The following is a 14289-nucleotide window of genomic DNA, read 5'->3' as shown; positions in this document are numbered from 1 at the left end:
AGCTTCTGTTGTAAAAAGTTTTGTGCTCTACCTTTAAAGAGCTCAGTAGAGGATTCAAAAAGCTCAGATCGAGTTCCGTGGACTGGACGTAGGAGGAGAGGCCGAACCAGGATATGTCTGCTGAGTAACATATTTCTAACCCTTAAATCCTTTATATATTGCTTGCTATAAAACTGACTAAGTAACGAACTCACGCTGAGTTAAGTGCACCGAGAAGCTGGGTTCAGGAATAGACTCAAGTGCTATCTCCTGACTCAAGAAAAGAAACAGACTTAGTCACTAGTTGACTAAGCTTGTGTCTTAAACTACTCAGCACTGATGTGTAAACCTTTTCTTAAAGAAAAGAAGTCAGTCTTAACATACAAATTTTTTGAATAGTTCCTATCCCCCCCCCCCTTGGAACTAATCTTATCACATTACACGGGACCAACAAGTGGTATTAGAGATTAACAGCTCACTGAACAAGATACAACTATCTTGAGCTGATCCCCACAATGGCTGAGAACAGCACTCGTTTCCTCCCAGGAAATCAGACAACTCAGATTCTTCCTGAGGGGCTGTCCATCACTCGGTCTCCACTGTTCTTCGAGTCTAACTACACCTTTTGGAAGAACAGAATGAAAAACTTCATTCAGGCAACAAATATGAGTGCATGGCTTTCTATAGTCCAAGGCCCATTTGTTCATGTTGAAACTGTTGATGGCCAAACGGTTGTTAAAGTTGAGGCTAAGTGGACAGAAGATGACCTCAAGAAGCTACAAAATCATGCTTCGGCTATAAACATGCTTCACTGTGCGTTAGATGCTGCAGAGTACAATAAAATTTCAGGTTGTGAGTCAGCACAGGAAATCTAGAAGAAACTGGAGGTCACCTATGAAGGAACCAACAAAGTTAAGGAATCTAAGGTGAACCAGCACATGAGGTTATACGAGTTGTTTGAAATGAATGATGATGAAGGAATCTCTGAAATGAACTCAGGATTCACAAACATAATCAACGAGCTCAAAAGACTTGGCAAGATCTTTACTGAGGAAGAGCAAGTCAAGAAGATACTGAGGAGTCTTCCCAAAAGCTGGCAAGCCAAGAAAACTGTTGTTGAGGAAGCTCAAGACTTGACCACCTACAAGTATGATGAACTCATTGGATCTCTGCTAACCCATGAGATCTCAATGAAGAACTTTGAGGTGAAGGAGAAGTCTGAGGATAAGAAGCAAAAGTCTCTTGTCATGAAAACTGACTCCACTGATGGGAGCTCAACAGACGATGAAGAAATGGCCATGTTCACTAGAAAAATGAAAAGGCTGTTCAGAAAGAATGATAAATATTCCAAGAAGCCTTACAAGAAGTTTGATAAGTACAAAGCTGAGTCCAGCGACAGCAAGTACAAGAAGGACAGCTCAAAGCTCATCACATGCTTTGAATGTCATCAAACTAGCCATATCAAATCAAGCTGTCCTACCTTGAGGAAGGAAAAGAAGAACAGCAAGAAGGCAATGGTGGCAACTTGGAGTGACAGGTATGAGATCTAACCATCATTGAAAATTCAAATGTTGGAAGATGTCGTTGATGAATTCATCTCCTAATACTCAAAAGAGCATAAGGAAATCGAAAGATGGGAAATGTACACTAATTGTGTTTCTTCCCTCAAAGGCATCAGAGTGGGAATTGCTATTAAAGGTCCAACCAAGATTTGAATGACATGTGAAATAAAGATGTAATTCTCCCCTAACAACAATAAGTCAAAGTATGAAGCTATGATTCAAGGATTGTAGCTCTTTAAGGAAATGGGGCAAGATGTAGTACATATTTTCAGTGACTATAGTCTGATAATGAATAAGATCAATAAAAGATGTCACTAAAGACCCAATTATATTAAAATACATGGATGAGGTAAAAAAAAAGGCTAATAAACCTATAAAAGGGAACCACTTGATAGATATCACATATCTTCAGAGAGGAGAATGCAAAAGCATACAGATTGGCAAAGGCCCTTAGAGGAAACTCGAATTAAATGAACTAAACTTAAGAATAAGAGGTGAAAACAAATTAATGTCAAAGTTTGCTTAAGCTAAACTAATAATGGAACAAAAACAATAATCTAAACTAAGGTAAAGCGAAATACAAATCAAAGTATGTGAAAATGGAAAGCAAAACTAAGTTATGACTAAGCTAATTTAAGAACTAAGCTAATTCCTTCTCATAATTACATTGTAAAAGCTCCTATTTATAGTTATTAGGTTGTCCTCTGATCTCTAGTAGGTCTTCTAACCTTCATCTAGTCAGATTAGAGTTGTAGAAGTTGGATAAGAACAAGCCCTTTTCAATTAGAGTTCCGATTGGAATCAAATGTCGATTTCTGACGTTGCTCACCAAGCTATGATGCCTTGCTCGTCGAGCTACTTATACAACTCGTGTTTTGTGACTTTGAACTTCATTTGTTAACTCAAAATCATAGCTCGTCTAGGTTGCTCAGCGAGCTACATGGACGGGCAACCTTTCAAACTGCCTTTTTTTCGTTTAAGGCCTGAAATTGGCTGAAATCGCTCAAAATTCTAACCAAGACCAAAATAAGTTAAAAGTCACTAATAAGCAGTGGAATATATACATTAAGACTAAAAAATACAGATAAAACTATATTCTAAACCCTACTAAAATGGTGATAACAAAGGGTGTGCCTTCTTTAACCCTCGTTTGCTTAGGCTCGGACCTTCGACGGTGGTTGCTCTAGGGCTTTAATAGGGAACGGTGTTTGCCTCACCCATAGGGTTTTCGTTGCCCTTCAGATTCCTTCGCCTAGTATAGTGCCTGCGAGGGCTCCTTGATCTGGAATACCTTCGACTAGGTGATGGGCTTCAGGGAAAGGCCCTAGGGGTTCCGAAGGACTCCCCACCAGATTCTACCTCCCGTGCGGGCTTTTTCCTCTCACCCTCCTTGGCCTTCCGCAATTGTCGTTGCAGATCGGCAATCTCTAGCTCATGAGTGGCTAAATTTTGCACAAATTTGTGGGATACTTCCTTGCCAAGAGCTGATACTGAGGGTCTAACTGAGGTTAGGGCCCAACACGTTAGTCCACTTATTCATTGCTACTCCGGTGGATTTCTGAATGAACTCGATCGGATTGAGCCATCACGGAATATTTTGACAGATGGTAGATAAGATCAATCCACGTTCACCGCACCAATGATATCTCGTTACTTGAACTTGGTCACGGGATTCGATCGTGACGATGATCCGACGTCATATTAGAGCCTATAAAACAATAAGCAAGCCAGACGGGGTTGGAGTACAGCAAACCCGCTTCGATGCCTAAGTCAGTTTATAATCTGAGATTGAATGGAAGGGAATGGACTAGTTTAAAGATAATAGTTAACGTATCGAACCTTATACTTATACCTGTGTATTTATAGTGCATGATTAGGTTTAAGGTTTGTCAGCTCCTTAAGAATCCTTACAAGCTTATGATTCCAGATCATGTGAGGAATCCTTTATCTTGTAGGATTCCAGAAGGTCCTTTGATGTGTTAAGGCTTGGAGGCTGGAATATATGATGATGGGCCGCTGCTCGTTTGGGCTTGGGTCGCATCAATGGTTTCTGTCCTTCTAAGGTCGTTTGGGCCTAGGTTGTAAAAGTGTAGTGATGACGTCACGCATATGATATCGTTTAGCCCGATATCAAGTACATAATAAGGAACAAAATATCTGTGTTTTATAATAATGTCCGAAATTGAACCAATTTGCTAATGTTAGAGGTAAAATTGTTTTTGGCTGCCAACGTTAGGAGTAAAATTGCACTATTTTAAACGTTAAAAGTAAAATAAGGTATTTTTTTTTCACCTTATCCCTTATAATTATATTATTTATGAAATTAAGAATTTTTTTTTTACCTTATCCCTAATTTAAACATATCATTCTCTAATCCTAAGCTAACTATAAAAAGACTTCTCCGTATATATTTAATTAAAAAAAAAACATACTTTTATTTTTTCGTTGCTCATCAGGATTCCTAAAACAAAGAAATCCGTTACCAATTAGAAAAACGATTTCCATGTCCGATTAGATTACAGATTAATTACTGTAATATATATAAACATTATACCATCGATATTCCTACTCCTCTTTCCATTGTTTATTTCTTCGCTGATTCTCTAATTTAGCCATGGATGTACCCACCAATTCAATTCCGATCGACAATCTCTCTCTTTCCCTCGCTAATCTTTCCTTTTCCGACCAAACGCTTCGAGCCAGTCCGTCTGAAACTCAAGAATCTGCAATTTCAAATTCTGAAGAAGCAACGGTAGAAGACTTTACTTTCTTGAGTTTTGCAATGACTCCTGAAGGCTCGATACAGCTTCAGGAAACTATAATAACGGCCGGAGCTTCAAGGGTGAATCGAGTAGTCGAAATCATTACTTCAAAGATTTCAGGAATTCCCCTAATTTACTATCTGATGATTGATCCGTACGGCTGCCATGTCTGTTCCAGGCTATTTGATGTCTGCAACAAACTTCAATTGGGGTTTCTGGTGGAGAACATAGCGAAATACGACGAAATTTTCGTCGGTGTAGCGACAAATTTACACGGAGCGAAATTGATGAAGAAGTTGATCAAATTGCTTAAAGGATCATCTTACAGTTCTTTGATTGTTTTCAGAATGTCGGTTTCATTTAACCGGTTAATGAGGAATAAAGCCGGATCGTATGTCGTAAATAGCTGCCTGGATTGCCTTGATATCAATCAGAACACACCACTTTATGAAGCAGGAATTTCAGAATTTCTTGATTTGGCAACTGATGTAGTAGGATGTGTTTCTTTGAATTACATGATTGATAAAATCCAAGGGTTTCGTAGGCAACAACTTCTCGAATTGGTCGCGAAAAACGCGGTGTTTCTTTCACAGGATCCTTCGGGGAACCATGTTGTGCAGAAGGTTTTAGGGCTCGAAAATCCGACATTTACTATGATAATAGCTTTGATGCTTCGAGGTCATTACGTGAAGCTATCGACGCAGAAATGGGGCAGCCATGTCGTCGAGAAGTGCTTGAAATCGGAGGCCGGTATGGAATACGGAGTGGAGGATTTCTTGAATTGTAACAGTAATCAATTGTTGCAGATTGCTAAAGATCAGTTTGGTAATTATGTGATACAAACATTATTGAAATTGAGCAAGCAACGGAACGTGTCGCTTTATCGGAGACTTGTCGAAAGCATCCAATCGAATCTCGGTGTCCTGCGGTTCGGTTACGGGAAGAACATCTATAATCTGATCATGAGTGAGATACAATATTATAGCAATGTGGTTTGATACTAAGTTAGTTTATGTATTAATCCTGAAGGATGTTTTATTCATTTAGAATAGGCTTGTAGCTTGGAAGTAATTGTTTACATTGGATATGATTAAATGGTTAAATAAATTTGGTCTTTAGATGTTCGGGTTCTCTAAGCTGGTGCCGACCTAGTTAGGATTAATCTCGGGTTTCCACTCAGATAACTTACCCATTGTTTAGTTAATGTGGAAGCTAAGTCATGTTTCCGATGTCTTTTTACTCTTGAAGTCGTTGGAGTGAATTTATTGAGACAAAATATTGTGGTAATACTTGATAACCGTCGAAATACAAAAATTACACAGAAACCTCGTGAAAATTACTAATCTAATCGAGTTGATAATTGACTAATGAAAACTAAATAAATATAAGCAATGTTGAAATCTAGATATTAATAAACTCTCTCTAGAGAGATTGCTAATAGAAGCCTCAAATCCCTCTACTTCTGAACCGTGTTCAAAACCCTAAATCTAAATAAACACTATAAATAGAATAAGGTTCGATGCTAGACTGGTGAGGAACCGTATCGTGTAATTCGATACAAAAGAGCACTTCAAAACACTTGATTTGTAAAAGATAGAGTCGCCATCCAGTTTCAACCAACCGGAAAAAATCGGCGAAATGGATCTGAAGTAAAACTAGGTTCGTGGACAATCACTTACTTAACTAATTGTTAAATGATTTAAACTTTAGTGAATGGTTTTTCCAAAAAAATTTTAAGTGAGTTTACATTTACACATTCCTACATGTTGCAATATGCAAAGTTCTTATGGGACCACCTAACCGTGTTTGATCTAGGATTGTTAATGTAGTAAGTATTTCATATCTCTGTATTTCATATCTCTGTCAGGAATCCGCCCAGATACAGACAAAGATTTCCTAAAAAGAATCCTAGAGGATGGGAATAGTAAAAAAAATTTGCTTGAAATTTGAAGAAGGATGAGTAATATGTTCTTTGCGCTCCGTGGGAAATCTATCTCTATTTCCGTAGGGATCATAAACTTAATAATGAAATTATAGATAGTGTTTAAATATTAATACTGATTTTATAATTTTAATTATAACATTAATTAAAATAATAATATTTTGTTTCAAAAAAATAATAATAATATTTAATTAAAATCTCAAATTGTTATAATTATATTTTATTAATTTCATATATAATTTTTTTATTTTCTTTTTTTGTTTTTTTAACAAATAAAATAAAAAATTTATATATGAAATTAATTTTTTAAATTAAATTTAAACTAAAAATAAAAAATTTACAACCCTGGTTTTTAGCCTCGTGCCTGGATTCATTTAAGAAATAATTTGTAGGGATAATATGTACAAATACTCGATGTTTAAGGTAAAAAATAATATTATCTCTATAATTATACTCTTAACATTTGCTAGTTGGACCAATTTTAGGTCTAACTATATATAACGTAGTTATGAATCTCATTATTTCCACTCCACATATGCGTCATGATGTCACTTATCAGTGATGGTTTCAAAACACAAGAAACAAATTTAAGGCTTAATACATCATTTGCCCCCTGAACTTGTCTAAAATGGTTGATTGGCCCCCTGAACTTTCAAAGTATCTCGATAGCCCCCTAAACTTGCATAAAATATTCAGTTAGCCCCCTAAACTTGCATAAAATGTAATCAATTAATCATTTGGTTGTAAAAAAGTAAGTTAAATGCGGAAGATATGTTCCACACATCTTTAAAAAGTAAAACGACCAAGATCGGGGTATGCGATTATAATATTAGAGAAGAAAATATTTTATAGTTGAATAAGTAAGAACATCTTTTTTAACATGTTTTAATCTATTTTGTGAAGCATGTAATAATATTCTAAGGCACGTGTAACATATCCGAATGATTAATTGATTACATTTTATGCAAGTTCAGGGGGTTAACTTATGCAAGTTCAGGAGACTATCGAGACACTTTGAAAGTTCAGGGGGCCAATCAACTATTTTGGACAAGTTCAAGGGGCAAATGATGTTTTAAGCCCAAATTTAAAAAATATAGCATGTTTACACACATGTACACATAAGTTACTGATGTGTTATAACAAGTGATGGCAACAGGTAGGGTATCCAATCTCAAACTCTTACTTGTTTATTTTTTTTAATTATCCGTATCCATCCCTTTACCCTAACAGATATATTTTTTGCATCTCATATCCGTCTCATTTAATTCGTAGGTACCCTTACCCGTTAAAAATTCCAAATTGCTCCAATTATCAAGAAATCAAAATGGCATTATACCCATTTGGATCTCCAAACTGAAGCTTCAAAGTCAATTAGAACCCTAAACTCTCATAATCATCAATTAAGTCCCTGAACTAAATAAAAATCATCAATTGAATCCTCATCTCATTCTAAAATCAGAAACTGTGACTATTTAATAGAGACTGTAATAATCTCTGTGTTGGTTCAAAATGAGTTTAAGGAAGATGGTCTGAAACTGTTTAACCGAATGATTTTCGATGAGGCCTTAATTGATGATTTTTATTTAGAATGAGGACTCAATTGATGATTTTTTGTTAATTCAGGGACCTAATTGATGATTTTTTGTGCCAATCAAAATACACCAAAAATGATCATTTATCCCTAATTTAAAAGAGTTCCCGCTACATAGTCTCTCTATATAAACATTCTTTTCCTACTTCTTCTTTCCATTCTCTGATTCTCTAATTTAGCCATGGAGTTACCCAACAATTCAATTCCGATCGACAATCTCTCTCTTTCCCTCGCTAATCTTTCCTTTTCCGGCCAAAGTCCATCGGAAACTCAAGAATCTGTGTTCAACAATTCAAATCGTCCGGCAGTTCCATTGTACCCTCATCAATCCATCCGGGCTTCAATTCCAGGCAATATAAATCAAATCTTTACAGGTTTAAACAATGAAATGCCGGCAATTTCAAATTCTGAACAAGAAAAGGTAGAAGACCTTACTTTCTTGAAACTTGCAATCACTCCTGAAGGCTCAAGAAAGCTTCAGGAAACTATAAGAATGGCCGGAGATTCAATGGTGAGTCGACTAGTCGAGATCAATACTTCCAAGATTTCGGGAATTCCCCTAATTTACCATCTGATGATTGATCCATTCGGCTGCCATGTCTGTTCCAAGCTGTTTGATGTCTGCAACAAACTTCAATTGGGGTTTCTGGTGGAGAACATAGCGAAATACGACGAAATTTTTGTCGGTGTAGCGATGAGTTTACACGGGGCGAAATTGATGAAGAAGTTGATCAAATCGCTTAAAGGATCATCTTTTAGTTCTTTGATTGTTTTCAGAATGTCGCTTTCGTTTAACAGGTTAATGAGGAATAAAACCGGATCGTATGTCGTAAATTGCTGCCTGGATTGCCTTCATATGAATCAGAACATACCACTTTATGAAGCAGGAATTTCAGAATTTCTTGCTTTGGCAACTGATGTAGTAGGATGTATTTCTTTGAATTACATGATTGATAAAATCCAAGGGTTTCATAGGCAACAACTTCTTGAATTGGTCGCGAAAAACGCGGTGTTCCTTTCGCATGATCCTTCAGGGAACCATGTTGTGCAGAAGGTTTTAGGGCTCGAAAATCCGACATTTACTACGCTAATAGTGTCGATGCTTCGAGGTCATTACGTGAAGCTATCGACGCAGAAATGGGGCAGCTATGTTGTCAAGAAGTGCTTGAAATCGGAGGCGGGTATGGATTACGTTGGGGAGGATTTCTTGCATTGTAGCAGTAATGAATTGTTGCAGATTGCTAAAGATCAGTTTGGTAATTATGTGATACAAACAGCATTGAATTTGAGCAAGCATCGAAACGTGCCGCTTTATCGGAGACTTGTCGAAATCATCCAATCGAATCTCAGTGTTCTTCGTTTCGGTTACGGGAAGAACATCTACAATCTGATCAACAGTGAGATACATTATAGCAATGTGGTTTGATACTATGTTAGTTTCTGAATATTGTAGTTTCTGTTTTACGTTTCTGAAGGATGTTTTATTCATTAAAAGGTTTAATAAATTTGGTCCCTAGCTGTTCGGATTTTTTGAGCTGGTGTCAATCTAGTTAGGATTAGTTTTCGGGTTTTAGGTTACCCATCTTTTACTAACAAAAATGGTTCGGTTAATGTTTTAATGTCCTTATTGCTTTAATGAGAGTTAAATTAAATCCTTTGATACAATCTGATAATACGACCCGAAGCCAATACAAATTTGATAAATTAACGTCATGTTAAATAAATAATTGATTATTTTTTTAATTAACCTGAAACCGATAACTAATACAGACCATGAAAGCGACATCCCGTCCCAAGCCCGGTCCATTAAACCTTATCAATGAAAACATGACAATTTTACAATTGTATAATTTTTTTCTTTACACCAATCGCTTTTCCATTTCAGCCTGTTGTACCCGATCCACTATACAACTTCTCCATATCCCACCTCTCCTTGGAAACAAAATATGACAGGAAAGTAGGAATCTATTGACCAAATACTGTATTGTACATGCTATAACAGAGCATAAAAAACAAGCCCTCTCTTAAAGAAAAGATGAACATAACGTGACCACCCGACCCGAAGTAAAGAAACACCCCAAGAGAGTTCTACCAACATCTAAGGCAGCTCAGTTACATGTTTTTTTTCAAGGCAGTTGTGCGGAGTTGTGTGAAAATGACTAACTACAGATTCGAAAACTAAAACCCGAAAGCATTAAAAACTGACTTGCAATGCTCCAAAGCTTCGGCGTCATTTACACCACGGATTCCTAACTAAGCAATGGTGCACGAGCACAACAGCATAGAAACAAATACCCCAGAACCTCGATTGTCCAACAATTTGTTACATTTGCTCTTTCCAAGACTGGACCTACTTGGAGCTCAAGGGTTATCAGGTAATACAGCATTTTCAAGTTGCTCATATTAGCTTAGTATCGTTTAGGTATTTATTCGACTATTTATCAGCATCTTGAACACTTAAGGATCTTTGAGTTTATGAAAAGAGCCTATGCCTTTGAGTTTTCAAGATGGAAAGTATCTCACATTGCTTTCAAAGCACTTGGTGGAGATACTTATTAAGGAGGTCCTCACACACTTGGGGTGTGCCCCAAGGGGTACACACTTTTGTGAAAGGGTGAGGACCTACCTCTTGGTTGACCACCACACACGCCGTTGCCGCCGTCCAAACCGGGTTGGGTTGGGTGTGGTGTGGTGTGGTGTAAAATCTATAATTTTTTATTGAAAAAACTAATAATATTTTTTATTATTAATTTTTATTTAGTTAAATACTCTAAATTAGTCTTTTCTGAACGTGTCTCTCTCAAACCCAGTCTCCCCTACCTTCCCTGATTATCCTCCCACCTTCTTCTCCACTGAATCAAAGCTCAACAGCTCTTTTTTCCAGTATAAAATAGGTGTGAGAGACTGGTTTACTTACACATTAATTCATTCATTCAATTTTTCGAAACTGAGCAAACTGAGAGTGTAGACAGAAATGAAATTGTACGGTTGCAATACAATTTCGTATTACAGAGGGCTGTTTTATCCTGGAGGCGGTCGGGGTTCATACTGCTTGCAATTTTCCGACAGTTCCGCGAACGTCTTAAAGAAAGCGACATTGTCCGCGACTCTGCCTATTTATTTTTTGTTCGGTCTCCTGCTGTTTTTATATTCCAGCTCCAACAGTTATCAAGTAATATAGCATTTTCAAGTTGCTCATATTAGCTCAGTATCGTTTAGGTATTTATTCTTCTATTACCAGCATCTTGAACACTGAAGGATCTTTGAGAAAGATCGTATAACATCTTCTTTTGGAAATCATTAGTGTGGGGAACACTGGCACGTAAGAGCTCCATAAGTAATTCCTCTTGATAGCTTCAGCTGGATCTGGCAAAGTAGACTGCATAATGCTATCATATTTGTTGATGCAATACTTCACAAGTAGACCAAAAAACTCATCAAATGAGGCCTTCCAAAGTGCCAGATTTGTCACATTATAGTTGCTAGTATCTTGAATTTCATTCAACAATTCGGTTGCCCTCTCCAAAACAGACATTAAAATGATAGAAGCCCTATTTCCAGCAGTGTTTCCTAGGGGTCGAAGGGGGCTGCTCAGAGGAACAAACAACTGCTGCAAGACAAGCACTAAGTGAACCAAGGTCCATACGTCGGGCACAAAATGAGACAACCCTAGCAAGGTTAGTAGTGCTTTCTGCGGCTCCAGAATCAGAGGGGAGGCCTCCAAACAAAAACCTCAAATGACAAAAAATAGCCATGCAAACAATCCGCATAAGGTCACTCCCAAGAGAAAGAAGCTGAAGGTACCTTGCAAGCAGCTTTTGGCCCTTGGAAAGCGACACTATCCGCAAGAACATAAGATCATCCTTTGGAGCAAGTCCAACTGTATGTCCCGTCTTCCCAAGTGGATCGACCAACTGCAGAGAGGCTACAAGCCCCTCCAACAAGATATGCCTCCTCGGCTCAATTGGGCTCCACCATTTTGAAGCTGATTGAATTCTACAAAACGGTCAATATCATCTACATCAAGAAGGAGGCAATCACTGTCAGATGCAAAGCGAAAAAGAATGAATGAAGCAGAAGGAGAGAAAACAATGAAAGAGAATACTAATGAAGAGATACCAGAAGGCTCCATGAACGGGCCAGCTGAAAGCTATGAACTGTCGAGGCATGGGTAACCTAGAGTCAATAAGGGAGCTCAAAGAGCTCATTCAGACCCATAAACCTAACATGATCTTCTTAATGGAAACTATGGTAGGTAATTTCGTTGTGCCATGTGTTCGTGGAGGAGGAGGTGTAGCGTTGTTATGGAAGAGTGACGTCTCGGTTAACCTTTTTAAATTTGGTAGGAACTTCATTGATGTCAAAATATCAGTGCCACGGATGGAGGAATGAACATTGACTGGTTTGTACGAGTTTCCAGAAAGAGGAAGAAGAATTCAATCTTGGCAATGTCTCAAAGAACTATATTGTATTGCTAATTTAGCGTGGGTGGTTATAGGAGACTTCAACAATATGCTCTGTACATTTGGAAAGAAAGGTGGCTGAAGACAACCTGCCCAACTCCTAAGCAGTTTTAATTACACCATTGATGTTTGTCAACTTTCAAAAGTCCCTATGCATGGTTATCCATTTACCTGGAGCAGAAGAAGACATGGTCAGCATACGTTGGAAGAGACGTTAGACAGGGGGCTAGCAAATCAAGCATGGCTGGATCGGTTCCCTTCAGCCTACATAGTTAATGTTATCACTACACAGTCGGACCACTCTGCTCTTATTCTGAAAATAAGAAATCCGATGACACTTGGGATAGGAAGATTTCGGTACAAAAACGCATGGTGGCTTGAAGAGGAGTGTCGGATGCATATTGCTAATAGCTGGAGCGCATCGCATGGGAGGGATTTCCCTACCAGATTGGCCGAATGCAGAAATACAATTAGTAATTGGGGCAGTCAGTTCAGACAGAGGTTCAGAGGGCGAACGCATCAGCTACATGCACGGTTAGAAGCGTTACGATGATTAGGGGATAGTCAGGAATTTAATTCAGTTTCGGCAGAACTGGACAAAGTCAGACATAAGCAGGAGATATATTAGAAACAACGGGTGAAAGTGCAATGGCTCCGTGAGGGCGATCAAAACTCGCGTTTTTTCTATAAAATGGTTAAGAACCGAAGAATAAAAAACGATTTTGATAACCTACAAAGCGTAGCAGGAACCCGCTGTTTGTGGAGCTCGAACTTGGCAAAGGAAATTCAGTTGCATTTTGAAAATATATTCAAATCACAAGGTTGCGATGGATTAAATTTAGTTGAGGCAGTCCAGTCTAGTATCTCAACGGCACAAGGGCAGCAGCTCCTCAGGGGTTATACGGCAGAGGAGATAAAATCGGCACTCTTTTCTATGCACTCGGATAAATCCCCTGGCCCTGACGGGCTTAATCTGAGATTTTACCAACAGCACTGGGAAACTTTGGGCCCTGAAGTGGCGGCTTTTTGCATCTCCTGTCTCAATAGTGGCTCCATCCCAACACATCATAATATTACCAATTTGGTGCTCATTCCTAAAAAGTTTCCGCCCTCTAGCATCACGGATCTTAGACCCATTGCTTTATGCAACATCCTGATGAAAATCATGACCAAAGTTATTGCAAACAGACTGAAACGGATAATAAATAGTATCATCTCTCCATCCCAGAGTGCCTTTGTTCCTAAACGGTCTATTACGGATAATATCATGATCGCATATGAGGTTGGCCACGCCTTAAAACTAGGTAGAGGAAGACGTTAAGGGTATGCCACACTGAAAGTAGACATGTTTAAAGCATACGATAGAGTGGAATGGCCATTCATAAGAGCTATTATGGTACGTATGAATTTCCCACTCCAGTTTATTGATATGATAATGAGTTGTGTATCTTTAGTAGAATACCAAATAGTAAACATGAATGTTGAATTCGCTGGATTTAAACCAACAAGAGGGCTCCGACAGGGTGACCCGTTGTCTCCGTATCTCTTCATTATGTGCACGGAAGGCCTGACAACATTGTTAAAGCAAGCGAATGATGGGAATCTTATTCATGAGTACATGATCTCTAATGAAGTGATGTTTTATGCTGACATGATTCATCCTGCTGTGCTGAATTGGATTTTTGGATATGTCAATAACGCTCTTATTTTTTAACATTTTTATTTTTTGCTTAATACATCATTTGCCTTCTGAAATTGTCCAAAAAGCTTGATTGGCTTCTGAACTTTCAAAGTATCCCAATAGCCTCCTCAACTTGCATAAAATATCCAGTTAACCCCTTGAACTTGCGTAAAATGTAATCAATTGAACACTCGATTGTAAAAAAGTAAATTGAATGCGGAGCATGTATTCCACGCATCTTAGAATGTTATTACATAATTAAAAATAGATTAAAAAGGAAGTTATTACTTATTAAACTATAAAACTTGT

At 37.9% G+C, this 14289-nt stretch overlaps 1 pseudogene; it reads right to left on the bottom strand.

Moving 5' to 3' along the window:
- Positions 1-11051: 11051 nt before the first annotated feature.
- On the bottom strand, positions 11052-11968 carry LOC136216895 (protein PAT1 homolog 2-like; annotated as a pseudogene).
- Between the last annotated feature and the right edge of the window lie 2321 nt (positions 11969-14289).

This window comes from Euphorbia lathyris, chromosome 1 (genome assembly GCF_963576675.1).
Source record: "Euphorbia lathyris chromosome 1, ddEupLath1.1, whole genome shotgun sequence".
Lineage (NCBI taxonomy): Eukaryota > Viridiplantae > Streptophyta > Magnoliopsida > Malpighiales > Euphorbiaceae > Euphorbia > Euphorbia lathyris.
The sequence above is the reverse complement of the archived record's forward strand: the minus strand, read 5'-3'. Positions and strand labels throughout refer to the sequence as shown.